This window comes from Glycine soja, chromosome 17, assembly GCF_004193775.1.
Source record: "Glycine soja cultivar W05 chromosome 17, ASM419377v2, whole genome shotgun sequence".
In the NCBI taxonomy this organism is placed as follows: domain Eukaryota; kingdom Viridiplantae; phylum Streptophyta; class Magnoliopsida; order Fabales; family Fabaceae; genus Glycine; species Glycine soja.
Window position 1 is genome coordinate 32,647,590 of NC_041018.1, and position 15,617 is coordinate 32,663,206.

Genomic DNA, 15,617 nt, shown 5'->3' on the forward strand with positions numbered 1-15,617 from the left:
GCTGTAGGTGGTCATATTGCTGAGATGCTTAATCTACTGGCAGTGTTACAGAAAGGTAGGTTTAATCCAAGATTCTACATTGTTGTTGCTATTGATAATATGAGTCTTCAAAAAGCTCAGTTGTTGGAGAATTCCCTGGCTGCTGAGGTTCTATTTTTTGCTATGTCTCTCAAAGTACCTTTTATTCAATGAACTATATTTTTCTTTTTTTTTTCTTTGGTGTGTGTGTGGGTGTTTTGGTGGGGGTGAGGGGGAGTTCTAAAATATAAATTGGGTAGTTTTTAACTTGGTGCTCCTTTATTGCAACATATGGATCAATATGTTAATGGCTATAGAAATAGGTGTTCAACACTTTGTTTATGCTTTCATTTGATAATTATAGGAAAATTATGGAACTCTTTGTTTGGAGATAGTATATAGGCTGAAGTCCTGTATATTTAGATGTCACAATAATTGGCTTTGATTGATGATTATAAGCATGACTACTGCTAATGATTCAACCTGTTGCTTGAATAGGTAGATCCAAAGCAATGTTGTCTGGTGCATTATAGTTTTGTTACATGACTGTATCTAGGAATCTAATAATAGCTTATTGCCACAAGAACTTTGTAGTCTTTAATTATCTGCCATTATCCTTGATGAAAATTATTTTTAAATACTAAATTAAAATATCTGTATTTTTTAAATGGTATCGATAATATGTTTTGCTGATTTCTGCCATTCTTTCTGGTTTGCTAATCTCAAACTTTTGCCAGTTGCAGATTTGGGGACAGGAAATAGACAATATATATCTATCTAACTTGTCCTTTTCTGTTTTCCATTTCTTCTATTGACATATATGTAGCTTATCAGTTTTGGAGAGCATCATTACCTGCCAAAATCAAACATGTTAACGAATTTGATTCAATTAAATAATTCTTATTTGACTCAATTAAATAACATGCTAACGAACATATAATAATAGCTATAAGTTTGAACTTAGAATTACATGCAGACTGTCTAAACCTTCACCACTAACACTAACCTATCCTAATGAGTTTAATCTCTTAATATATTTAGTACGTTCATGATGAATCAGAAACTTTATCTGATATTGATGATGAAGAAGTTGATTTGTACATTCATGATGAGGAGGGGAAGCATATCAAGAAGATACTGTGGGAAACAGCAAATAGGGAGCATCTTGAGGTACAGATAACTTTATCTACTATTTTCTTTTTAATAGTGCTAGATCAAGTTGTCTGTTAAGTTTTTTTTTCCTACTATCTATCGTGATTAGAAGTTCAAATTCAGAACTGGGTGCTTGTACTTTTGTTTGTTCCTGGTTTTCTGTTTAATTTTAGGCTTATTTGGGAGGTTAATCTGCACGGATCTCACTCAATCTTCCTTTTTTTTTTTTCAGGAGCAGGCAGCCAAGGAAGCAGCTGCAGCAGCTAGCAAGAAAGCTTTTGAGGCAAAATTTGAAAACTGTTCGGAGGATATACTAGCGGCAAGAGAGCTTGCTGCATCTTCTACTGAAGCTGTGGCAAAATCCAAAAAGGTACTTTCTGAATCTTGTGAGGTTCTTCGTGTGAAATTAGACCACAAGTAACTTAAGATAAATATTTCATTAAATCCACTGTTAGATTTTTATCTCTCATTACATAAATTATGTCAAGAAGTGTCATGTCAACTTGATTTTAATCCTTTATTAGTACATCATTTAATTAACATAAATATGATTTCCATAATTTATAAAACTGACTACTAGATTTTGGCTTATCAATAACCAATTTATTTGAAATTTGATATTCACGAACACTATATTTCTCACAATTCAATGGTAAGATTGATGAAGATCACATAAAATAAGTTACTCAATTGTCGAAGTGTTTCAATTCTTTATAATGTCGTTCATGTTTTACTAACATGGGCATTAGTTTGGAATTAGTTGCTATGAAATAAAAAATTGGGACTTCATGGCCAGTGCAAGTAGAAAGTGCTAATTACCACTGAAAAATATATTTGTGATTGACAGAATTTTTTTTAACTGCTTTATTTTCAAATTGATTATACTCCTCGATATACTTTTCAATGGTTGTGCTTTCGTAGAGTGGATCCAATAGTTATGCACTGTTTTTTTTTTTTTGTTTACATAGTATCATTTATGCTGCATAAACTACTGCAAGACTTCAAGCGTATAATTTTTTTTGTTTGTTAAATACACTATTGCAGGAAATGAGACAGAAACGAGCTTATGAGGCAAAAAATACAAGGCCAGCTCAATCTGCTGCAGAGGCCTTTGGCCAAATGTCTAATAAAAAAAGGGTATTTATTCAACAAGAAACATACATTTTCTTTAGATATTCTTGTAGCCCAATACATTGTATATTTGTAAAATGTCCTGTATATTCTGCTTGGTTGTATGTATTTTTTAAACTCCTAGTTTCTTTTTTTAGGAGATTTTAACATTGATGTAGTTTAGTCTATATATTGACGTTATGTGCAGTCTTTTGAAATGAGGAATAAAGTTAAGTTGATCTATTTTGTCACTCCTACCCTTTATAACTAAATTATTGTAACAAAGTTCTATTTCATAAATTATATTTGGTTAAGATAATGATAAATATAAGATTTGAGTAAGACCTTAATTATTATGTTAAAACTTATCGTGAGAAAATTTATTTCTACGTCTACATTTAATATACATTGAGCTTATATGATCCTTCATAATAAAAGTATTGAATTATATTCCTTTAAATCAAGTTAGTTGATTAAATTATAGAACATAAATTGTAAGTACGTGTTTTGTCTTTTTTTATTCACTTATTCCTTTTTCTGGTGCTATATTTCCTTATTCTTTCTGATTCCCTTCATTCTTTCCTTTGCAAGACATTATGAGCCTCCTTTTTGAAAAAGAATATAAAATTGTATATATAAGTGTGCAACTTAGAAATAAATGGTATGAATGAATTGTGGCACAATAAATTACAATATTAAATGCAAAATAAAACTGCATTCCCTTAAGCATATTAAATTGATTAAATTACGGAACATTAATTGTGACTATGCAATGTGCTTATCTTTTTTTTTTACTCCCTTATTTCTTCCCTCCTTCTTACAAGCCGAATTATGAGTCTTATTTATTTAATTTAAATATAATATAAAGGGAAGGAATGATGTCCAATTCAAAGCAAAGGAAAACCTGTAGACTCAAATATCAATTAGGAGGTAATCTTTTTATTCTAAAATAAATATTTTTTTAGGTTATTTTACACATATAAAAATTAATAAATAAATAAAAGAGAATAATATTAATATTAGATTAAAAACTGGGTGCTTGTACTTTTGTTTGTTCCTAGTTTTCTGTTTAATTTTATGCTTATTTGGGAGGCTAATATGCACGGATCTCACTCAAAAGAGCTTGCTGCATCTTCTACTGAAGCTGTGGCAAAATCCAGAAAGGTTAGAGGTGTTCATGTTAGAGGTTATGGTGTTCATGTTCGATTTATAGTTATAGACCATTTTTTGGCTAGTACCTAGTAGCATAAGATTTTAGAAGAGTTGGTCCTCAACATGGTATATCGAAGTGCTTATGGCCAATAGGTTAGAGGTTTCCTGGCTTCAAGCCTAAAGATTTTACACGTGAGGGGGAATCTGAGGTATAAATTGTTCCTGACACAATAGCACTGCACTAGCTTAAACTCTTCGGATAGTTGCTGCTTGAGAGTTTGACTTAAACTTGTTCGATTGAGTCTGCAATTTTTGGGACCTACTTTAGGAAGGAAGGAAGGAAATGTTCGTAAGCATACATGCTCCAATAAGTCATGAGTCATGTTCCTTATTTTTCTTCCTCCCTTTTCTTTTTATTGGTCCGTCATCTGTCATCTCCTTACTTCTACTTCCTATGTTATTGGGGGTTGCTAAAGCTTTCTTCTACTTATGTTCAATGCATTATGCATAACTCATCTTTGAATCAGTCATGCTTGTGTGTGTATACATAGTCTAAAAATCCCATGGGATTCCTTTGTAAAACCCCAGGATCAAGGGATTAGGTAAATCCAAAAATTACTAGGTTATGATACATTTGTAATTATTAAGAGAATATTTGTTTTTGTATTTTCTAGTAGGATCTGATTATTAAATTTTTCTGGAGTTTGTTCTCTTTTAATGCATATTTTCCTAGTTGATAGGGGATGTTGATGTGTGATTGGCTGGATTGTTGCTGGGTGGGTGCTTGGGTGACTTGGCCTATTAGAGTTGATGGTATGTTTGATCAGCACGATTTAGCCCAATCCACTGTTAGGTGGGTGGTTTGTAACTGTCCAGAACAGACGAGTAGAAAAGGAACTCAAAAGTGAACTGTTGCTCCCTAGGGTCCATATGGGCGATAGAACTATCATTTGGAACTCTAATTTCAAATCCTTGAGAATTCAGGTTTAAGGCTTCTTTGTTGACATCTTTTTAGATAAAGATGATCTTAGATTTTTTGTGATTTAGGGTTTTTTTATGTGTGTGCAGCTTTGTTGGTCAAATTTTTTAGATTCATTTTAATTATTCACATAAGATCTTCTGAAATTGTTAATAAATTACTGACAATACTTGTTTGCTTGTAGAATTTGCAGGGTCTCAAATCTAAAGTCAATTTTGAACTCCTGAATGAATTGTTTGATGAAATGGTAATTCTCTCTAGAACTGTTTTTTCTTTTTAATGCATGTAATAATATTGATACTTTTTGAGTTCCACCAACACAAGAAAATATCTCATATTAAAACCTTGTTTGGATAAACTTCTCATTAGCTACTTAAAAGAGAAGAAAATAAAAGGATAAAATGAATAAATTTCCTATAAGTTAAAAATTAGGTTATGCATATGCTAACTTATAGAAAGAAGGATATCCCATTTAGCTTCTCCTAAACCTGATTTTAACGGATACATAAGCTAATTTTAACTTATTAGAGACCTTCAATTCATTTTATCTTTTTTTTTTCTCACAAGTGTTTCTTAAGTCCAAAGAGGACCTAGGTTCTTGTTTGGATAAATTCTTCTTTAAGAACTTACAGGGGATGGAAATAAGAAGTTTAAATAAGTTTTTTCTCCTACGAATATTGCTAAGGGCATTGGTTAAGAAATTAAAAAGAGAAAGTATTTATTATGAAGAATCATAGGAGAGTGCAAAAAATATCATGGGTATTGTAATTTTATGCCTCCCAATAAAAATATTTCTATTTTTAGTTCCTTAACCAATAATATCCTTTGGACACTGGCTGGCATTTGTCTTCTCCTACAATCTAAAATTAGCTTATGGGAGAAGTTTATTTCATTTTTTCTTCTTATTTTCCTCTCTATCGAAAAACTTATGCAAATAGGCCTAAATGATTTTGCTTTACCTGCCTGACATTTCATTCTTGATTTACTGGATAGTTTGACATTGCTTTATCTCAACATGTTTAAAAGACAAATTTGGAAAATAGTACCTATATTATAGTTCTTTAAATCAAGATGTTGGACTTCATTTAAATGTTCTTTCATATGCAAGATACACAGGAAAATACCGATGGTCTCAAGAAACAGAAGAAAGTACCTATAATTTGTTTTCGGAGCATTCTTTAACACTGTTTAATTGCCTAAAAGGATTATAAAACTGTATTATGTATACACATAGTTAATAGTAATAGAGTTTCCAGTTTTTTCATTATTCTACATCGGTTGAGTGATAAACGATGTAGAAACCCTTCAAATTCTACATCGGTTGACTTATAACTGATGTAGAAACCTTGCCATTTCTACCCATTCTACATCGGTTCAGTAATAAACGATGTAGAAATCCTTCAAATTCTACATCGATTAACTTATAACCGATGTAGAAACCTTGCCATTATTACCCATTCTACATCGGTTGATTGATAATCGATGTAGAAACCCTATCATTCAACATCGGTTTCAGTCTTAGAACCGATGTAGAAAGCTCACATTCTACATCGGTTGAGCTACACAACCGATGTAGAAAGGTCATCCTTCAAAGATGGTTCTTGAACCGATGTCGGTATTCAACGACACTGTGTTACCACCACGCGTCATAACCGATGTAGAAAGTCCATTAGAATCGATGTAGAAGGCCTTTTTTTTAGTAGTGATCTTCTCATAGATTTTGCATGTGGCATATTATGAAAAAAGTTTATGAAAAGGTGGGTGTTTATTTGAATTCCAATGATGAGTTTAAAGAAAGTTTCAAATCATGTGTTTCAAGTTCAAAGACGACAGATGAATTTGAAGCAACATGGAATTTCATCATGATTAAGTTTGATTTGCAAAAGAATGATCGACTCTCTCATACGCAGAAGCATGTGGATCCCGACTTACTTCAAAGACATTTTTGTTTGGGATATTGATAACAACATCTATATCATATAGTCAAAATTCCTTCTACAGTAATTTTATTAATTTCAATGTTATATTCCCTTATCAATTGGTGAACAAAGTTGTCAATTGGCTTAAATGAAATACCAGGTAATTACATTGTCGATTGGTGAACAAAGTTGGCTACTAGTAAGCCTATTCCTCTTGTCGATGGCAAGGTCTTGGAGGGTCTTTTGAATAGAAAAATGAGAGTCAACTTATATCAAATGTGTGGAATCACTTATTTGCTTGTTTGCTTGTATGCATGAAACTAGACAGTTTGAGGAAAAATTGCTTCTTCGGATAAATGGAATTATTGACAATAAAAAGCAATTGATTGAATTTAAGGGAGATTTTATTCATGACAAGACAAAAGTAGAGACTTTTATTGGATGCAACTTCCTAAAGAGGTTGATGCTTCTATTTGTTGAGAATACAAGTTGTGTAGACTTCAACCAAGCTTCCTTTTCTTGTTTTCCATGTTATTCATTTTCTGGCTTGGGACTGTCGCAACATAGGCCACAACGAGATGGCAAAATAAAAATTATTTAGATAAATGAATTGTTTTTCAAAAAATGGAAAATTTGAGGAGTCGCCACCAACGTTTGTTTAAGGAAAACAATGAAAAACCAAAAAGGATAAGAAATGGTCTACAGTTTGAGAAAAGGGATTTGGGAGTCGTTTACGCGCGAGGAAGGTGTTAACACCTCACCTGTCCGTCATGAAAATGACTGTCTTTAATCGAGTGCATTAAAAATAAAGTGACTTTTAATTACTTATCTTCCATTGAAAACATGCATTATATTTTGTTATATTTTTTTATTTAGAAAAGGAAATCAAATTTTTATTTTTATTTTTTCAAAAAAAAGGATTTTTTTTTGGGTCGACAAGGAATTTGTCCTCGCTCCTACGTATCCTCAAGTGCAATGAGAAAATCATACTTATGTAGTTCTTTGTAGAAAAAGAGGTTGTGTGTTGAGTTGCTTTTATTTTATTTTGAAAGGTTTTGATTTTTTGGTAAACTTTGTAAAGTCAAGCAAGTCGGAGACCCATCATGACATTCACAAAATTTACTCACACTTTATCCAAACACTGTCAAGCAAGTCGGAGACCCAACATGAAGTGCATGAAAAAAGGACAATTGAGTGATCATTTATTTGAGAATTTTTATCTTTTTTAGAAAAGACCTTAGTTTATGGTAAAATTTGTGAACTCAAGCAAGTCGGAGACCCAACATGTCATTCACAAAATTTACTCACACGCTATTGAAACACCGCCAAGCAAGTCAAAGACCTAGCATGGAGTGCACAGAGCGTAAGCGTGTAATGAAGAATGCTAATGCGGATTTGCAAAAATAAATAAATAATTGACATAGTGATAGGAAATCAAATAAACATAATGAGAATAGAAAGTGATAGAATAGAAGTGAGGAGTACATTTAGTAATTAAAGATGTGAGATTAAAACATGAGGAGAAATAAAATGAATAACGAAATATTTATAGTGTATTATTAATTAAACTAACTAGTCAGACAATGATTAAAAAAACACATTGAAGAATAAAATAAGTGATAGAGACCATAAAGAAATAAAATAGAAAAAAGAGCTATCCACTAGTATTTATAATTATTTTTATTTTCCTTTTTTTATATTAAAGTCAAAAGGTTGACTTGAACTTAGTCAACACTGACGGAGTGCTGACATGGCGGGCTAGTCACCATCCTAAGCACATATAAAGAAGGTAGTGTAACCATCAGTTTTATTTTGTTATGGACTTTACAAAAAAAGGGCTGGGCCCAAAATGGAAAAGGTGCATACGTCAAGAAAATAAGTGTAAATAGTAGTTGTTCATTTTATTTCAGACTTTACAAAAATGGGCTAGGCCCAAAACGAAAAAGGGAGCATGTATAAAAATGTGGTGTAAACAACAATTGTTGTTGTTTTTTGTACGTTTTTTAGGATTGGTGATATGAACCCTCGTGGCACAAGGGCTGACTTAGGATCGTCTAGGATTAAACCTTGATGGAAAATGCGGAAATTGATTAAGGAAAGGATGGAAAATAAGTTGGTTAATTTCGTGGGTCTTAATAAGGTGGTTCTTGGCATAAAATGGATGAATGGGATGGTAAAATGTAGGTTAAGTGGTGGCTGGACAGAAATATAGAACTGGCAATAACTGAAGCTACAGGGCTCCAAATGAGGTGATTCCAAAACGAGGTGAAAGGTCTCGTTTTGAAAGTCAATTTAGGATCAAGAATCACTTAATTTGAGTGGGTAAAATGTGAGTTATCGCCACGAGATAATTCTGGGCAGAGGTGGATTTTCTGGAATTGTGGTTTGAAAGAACAAGGGTGAAGATGAAAGGAAGGAAATACTCACTCTTTCCAGCGAGGGCAACACACAAAGGTTGTGAAAGTCCTTTGATACAGCCAGGGTGTTCTTGAATCACTCAAGAATTTAGGAGAATCACTCTCACTAAGATAAAAGAGATAAACTCTAATTTTTTGAATAAAACTCAACTTGTGTTTATTGATAAAATGGTTCAGCTTATATAGAAGCTTTACAACAGATTTTAGTAATGACCCACTAAGCTAGAATTAAAATAACTTAATGCCATTAATCTAGGGAATTAAAAAAAAAATTAATGGCTGAGTGTAACTGAAATTGTGGCAACCAAAAGTCACCCCCAACAGCCAACAAGTCAGCCACCATTTGGTCTCCCAAAAGGCTGATGCCTAGGTTGCCAATTGGGCCCTTATTACAACTTGAACTAAACCTACTAAAGCCCTTTTAGTTGATTAACCCAAAGCATATTTTTGGTCAGCCAACTTTACAAGGATTGGACCATTATTTAGACAAACTAAACACTCTAAAATTGAGACAAAGTGGTGACATTTAGTCCTCCTCCATTTGGGCCATGATACAACTCACAACCTTGGACTTTTCTCCTTGAAACTTGGGCTTGTATTCAAATAGTATGGAAAACACTTGTTGAAGAGCTTCCTTGGCTTTCCTTGCTCTAGCCCTTGTCATAGGCCCTCCAAGTCCTTCAAGTGGATCCTTGCCCTTGCTCTTGGTCATGTCCTCATCAGTTGAGTTGGAAATGGTCAGGGCGACCCGACCCAACCCGCATTTAGGCAATAGGGTTGAAACAATCCTAGATGACCTAGCCCCAAAATGGCGCGCCTCCCCGGCACCACTGGTGCATGGCATCACGACGCGAGGCAGTCACGGGGATGATGGCGACGACAGTGGCACGGAGGTGGCCCACGGTGGTGCCATGCTAGCTTCATCAAAAATTAGAAGAAGGAAGAAGAAAAAAAATAGAAGAGAAGGATGACAGAATGCGAAAACACCAAGAAAAGAATGATATCATCATGTACAAATCTCGCTGGTGACCATGGAGCTCACTGGCGAGACGAACTGCGAGGCTTTGTAGGAGAAAAAAAAAAGAAAAACAGAGAAGAGGAAGAAGAAAAGGGAAAGAGGGAGAAGAAATGAGAGAGTGAGGGAATGAGGGATTATCTGGTGACCCCTCTCTCTTCTCTGACATTGTGGCCAAATGGCGCAATGTAACTGGTGTGTTTGTCTTCCTCAGAATCCGCGTTGCTTTGTGCATTAATTGTCATACTTTCCTTCTTTCCTTTTTTTTTTATGTAGAGTGTTATCCTCTTCTTGACCTAATGAGCTCTCCTTAAGAGCCCAATAGATCACACAACCATTTTTTTTATTTTACTTTTAGTATTCTTCTTCTTTTTTTTTGTTTTTTTCTCTTTTTTTTGTCATTCATATTTTTCTTCACGTTTTCTCTTCTTTTTTTTTTTCTTTTTTTTCGTTTCCTTTTTTCACGTTTTCTTTCTTTCTCTTTGTTTTTTGCTTATTCATATTTTTTGTTTTTTTCTTTTCTTTTCTTCTCTTTATTATTATTATTACTTTTATATGTTTTTTTTTTTCTTTTTTTTTTTCTTTTAGACCCAGACAAAATTAGGGTGTGACAGGGACATTAACATGTCATTACAATAAAATGTGTTTTTAGTAACATTTTGAAAAATGTTACCAATATCTTTTCGCGATATTTTATCAAATGTTGTATTAGGCCTACATCGCTAAAGACTTTTGGCAACATTTTTATACACTAAAAGGTAACATTTTTAAAAAATGTTACTAATTTAACATTTTGTAACATTTTTTACATATTAATATCAACATTTTAAAAATGTTACCAACCTAGCATTTTGTAACATTTTTAAAATTTTGTTAAATTAATGGGACATTTATATAAAAAAAAAATGTTATATTCCCTTATCCTCCCCAGCCTAAACATGACCTTAAGAGTAGTTTCCATGTAGACCACATGTTGATAGAATTCGTAGTAATGATTCCATAAAATTAAAATTATGCAAATGCTAGATACAAAATCATTCCCAAGCCTTTAATTAATTAGAAACGCGAGTGGAAACATAGTGTAAGTAAGTTATGGTTTCCCATATCTAAAACATAAAATGCAATGGTACATAACATTAAAGAAAAGGAGCAGAGAGGATTCAATTGTATTCCATGTCCATCTCGTTTCCTCTTTTTATCACTCAGACTTTTTACAAAGTACTTTTGTTCTTGTTTTCATCTTACTTTTAGTCTTATTACTCTTTCTTCCTTTTAGTCTTCTTATCCAGGAGAAAGATATCTTGATTCAGAGCACACAACAATTAGAAAGTGAACAACTTAGCAATATGCTTACATAAATAATATTTATGACTTATGGGCACGGGCTTCCGCTTCCAAATCATCCTCAATGCGGCTAAGAATGATGCTTATCATAATATTTGCTTCGTCCTCTAGAAGGAAAAAAACATGGATAAATAATGGAACTGACATTCTTTGAAGTATGCAAATATGCTTACAGAAAATTGCAGTAGATACATAAGCGAAAAAGAAATAGACATCTAGGGAGGAAAAAATCCTATAATTATACCTCATCCAAGGCATCCTCTAAAAACCCAGGAGAAAGTTGATGCCTCCTTTCCACAACTGGAGTATACTTTTGGTTCACCTTCTTACGCTTTCAGTTAAAAGGAACGTTAGCCCAGATATTTTGACTTTCAGCTTGTTAAAAATATAGAGAAATTAGATGATGGTACCCAAGAGACACTATAAGCATGTAACTTGAATTATTGATTATACCTTCTCCTTTTCCTCCTTTTCCCTATTAGGATCGATGTCAGTAATGCAGTTTTTAACCTTAAAAACCTTCTAATGCCCTTGAGTACGTCAACACGAGTAGAAAACAGTCGGTGAGAATTTTATGACAAGGAAGATGGTATATACCTCATTTTCCTTAATAACCTTCCTTGTGATTGGAGGATTCCCTGTAAGCATGTAAACATAGACCATTGAGGGGAAACAATAATTCATCAAGAAATCCATGAGAATAAAGAAATTCACCTTATCATGTCTAAGGAAAAGATGTGCTTGATCATGTTGTGCATCTTGCATTGATATGTCAAGAACTTCATTTCCTATTAATAGTTGCAGGCTGCCATCAGACCATCTCACGAAGCGAACGTTGCTTTCACACTACAGTAATGGAAAATCTTTTTCTTTAAAAAATGTTATAGGTCAACCTGATTGTGAATGAAACTCTATTAATTAATAATCATTGTTCTTTTTTATCTTCTTAAAATTAAATTGTCGTAAAAGGAGTTAAAAGGAATGAACATTGCAATGAGCAATTACCCAAGTTCTAATTTGGCTAGAGATTAGACCAAAATAGAGTATATAAGTGGAGGTAATCCTCACCCTATCAGCTAGTTTTTAGGGTTGAATTAGGCCAAAATTTACATTCTAAGATAACTCATTCTTCTCGGCTTCCAAAAGTGGAAAGGCAAGAAAATAAAATTTAACCAAATGTGATCAGCAATGATCTTGACAGTGAATGGAGTGATATCCAAATTAGGTAGACCCTCTATCCTATTGATGGTTCTATTGTGAGACTTGATTGCCAACACTCAATTTTCATATCCACAATACACCAAAAAATAGGGTGTTATGGATAAAAGGATTTGATAGAATGAATGGGAGAATGCAAGTTAACTAGCTATTGGTTTTGGTGCCTTTGTCATTAGAAATTAATACCAAATTTATTTTTTTTAGCATGAAAAAAACTGAATGCAAAAACAACTACTATTAAACAAACTAACAAACTATAAAACAATTTGAAAGAAAATGATTGTAAGGATATGTGTTTGCTCCGGCAATTTTAAATGTGGAATCCACATCTTTAATGACAATAGGCATTTCTCTCTATGGTTCAAATACTCCACCAAAATAACTCAACACTAGATTATTTTGCCATCTAGGATTTAAGCTTAGAAGCTGAGACATATGTAACTAATAGAAATTGCACTTTTTGAAGTATATTATTAAAACTTATCTAGTAAGGTTTAAGATATAAATATATGGATAAAGCAAACATAGAAGGTAGTCCTCAGAAGCTGAGACAAGAAATATGTAACTATATGGATAAAGAAAACATAGAAGGTAGAATAAAACTTTAGGGCCACACATAAATTACTTGATGTTTTGTCCTCCCATCTATAATCCAAAAGTAGTGTTATAATGGACAACTTGGTATGTATACTATTTGAATGTGACAGGATATAAGTGGCTAATAAATCAGGTGAATATAATTGTCACACAAATGCAAATAACAAGTCTAGAAGCATAGACATAATAACAATACCATATTTGTCGACATTGTGTTGGAGATGGGAGATAAAACAAATATTCTCTTAAGAACATCTCTAACCTATTTGGCCATAACCACTAGTACTCTACCCTTCATGCCCAACGTTAGAGCAAGTATCACTATGACAACTTTGCATAGTGGGAATAACTCTAGGCATGAAAAAACATATACAACAAACATGCACATGCATAAACAATAAAAGAAAACAACCCAAGCCATAATAAACCACCTAGCACTAATAATTACATGAAAGACTATACCCATATCTATATTCCCTATCACAAATGAGAGGTTGTAATATGTATATGCAATTACAAATCACCATAATAGCAATGTGATATAGATGTATATTTTATAATTTCTAGCAAAGCACATAAATGGAGCAAGGTTCGTATAATTGACCTTTTCTCAATGCTTGTATACTTGTACTTATACACACGCAACAATCAATTAAGATGCTAGACATTTGTAAAATAAATATACTTTTTTACTTGGCCATGTAGGGTTGGTTGCAGTTTCTGAAGAATTAGTTTGATCATTGATTCCATTGAGACATTGGATTAATGGATCATTAGTCGAACCAACGAATTATTAGTTGAACCACATAAATGGGTGTAGATGACACAATAAATAAAGTTATGCATATATATATTAATGGTGCTTTATTCAAAGGACTAAAATAAAAAAACTCCTTAATTTGAAAAATTAAAAATATAATTAAGCCTATTTCATTTGTTAATAGAGAATAAAAAGCAAGGGTGATTATTAAATAAATTATATTTGCAAATTTATAGAGGATGTATATTAATCATGTAATTCTAACTATTAAAAAAGTTAATTTACCATAACTAACAAGTTAGGACTCTTACCATATTTAATTAATCCAGGAAATCATAGTCGTTGAAGATGTTTATTGTCCATGTTTAGAAGGAAGAATAGGGCAAAGCATAAAAGAGAGGGCGAAGAAATATAAGACATGGTCAACAACTTCCATCTAAGTAGATCTATAACGAAGGTCCATGAATGGGGTTCTGTTGACTGACTCATAAATCTAGCATAAATAAAAAGAGCGCAAAATTTTTACAAACAAGAAAAGATGTCAACACAATAAAATGTAATTATAAAGTGTGGAGAAGGTTAGTCTTGGACCTATAAGTCTAATAGTCTAATTGGTGATAACAAGAGGAGGTGATGGACTTTATAGTGTAGATATCATGTGATAGGAATAATCACAAGTTTGAGAATGATGGTAACACGTAGATGGTAAAGCTTTGGAAGCCTTTACAAGGATCCAGCTAGACTAACACAAAGAAATGTGAACTGTTTGATTTGATGTTATCAACGGCTCACAATGATTTGTTTTGGTAATCTGTGTCTTTCCAAACCAGTCAATAAGATGTCATTATATGGTATCCATTTGTTATTCGATGTGCGTTCTTTAAATTCTAAATTGGATTGAGATGTGAATAACAACGATAACAACAAAACTAGCTCATTTAATGCACTCTTTTTATTTAGAGTAAATTATATTATACTACCTTCAAGTTTATTTTAATGACATCAAACTCCAAACTTATTTAAATATGAGTCTTGCTAATCAATGCCCTAAAGGCATTGCTTATAGATTTAAAAGGAGAAAGTATTTACTTTGAAAATCATAGGAGAGCATAAAAAAAGTCATGAACAACGTAATTTTATGCTTCCCAATAAAAATCCTTCTCCTTTTAATTTTTTAACCACTGTCCTAAGGGCATTGGTTAACATTTGACTTTAAATATTACACTCCACTTCATTTGTATAAACTTAAGAATACAATATTATAGAGTACTTTATGTAACACCCTAATATATATTTATATATTATTAGTAATTATGTTTGATTATATTCGTTGCGTTATTTTTATCCGTAATTATTTTTAAGGAGGTTAATTTAGTTAATAAATGGATGTGGGTAGATAAGGATTTAGTTTCTCAAAGAAGCCTCTTGAGAAAGCTTCTCAAAGAAGCCATGAGGAAGCTTCTTGAGGAAGCCTCTTAATGAAGCTTCTCAAGGAATCTACATGAAGTTGCCTCGGTAAAAATGCTGCCCAGCCTTCCTTAACCGTTGGAGCTTTTCGAATTTTGGTTTGCAGCTTCACAAGACACTTGTCCACGATATGACTATTGGGATCTTTGAGAAGATGCCTGGAGTGCGTGCGACATTTCCGTTTCCGAGAGCATTGCTCACTTGAGCGTTTCAGCCTTTGCTTTCGTGTAGCTTAGGAAAAACGCCATTTCTTCTCCTTTCTTTCTTCCAAAACCATTTCCAAGGTTCCAAGCTCTTTCTCCATCACCCACAGCCACCATTAGCCACCACAAACCGCTGTTGTTCTCCATTGAAACCCCACACCGAGAGGAACCCTTCAACCAAAGCGAAATCTTCCAACTTGGCTTGCGGTTTCGGTAGAGAACGAAACCCTAATCTGACCTTTCATTTTCCTTCGAGAGGATTACAT

At 33.0% G+C, this 15,617-nt stretch overlaps 1 long non-coding RNA gene across 1 annotated transcript; it reads left to right on the forward strand.

Moving 5' to 3' along the window:
• The first annotated feature begins 1,403 nt into the window (after positions 1–1,403).
• LOC114391965 lies at positions 1,404–5,560 on the forward strand. Its single transcript, XR_003662217.1, has 4 exons — positions 1,404–1,540; positions 2,215–2,307; positions 4,596–4,658; positions 5,528–5,560. It is a non-coding gene; the product is annotated as an uncharacterized LOC114391965 (long non-coding RNA).
• Positions 5,561–15,617: the final 10,057 nt, after the last annotated feature.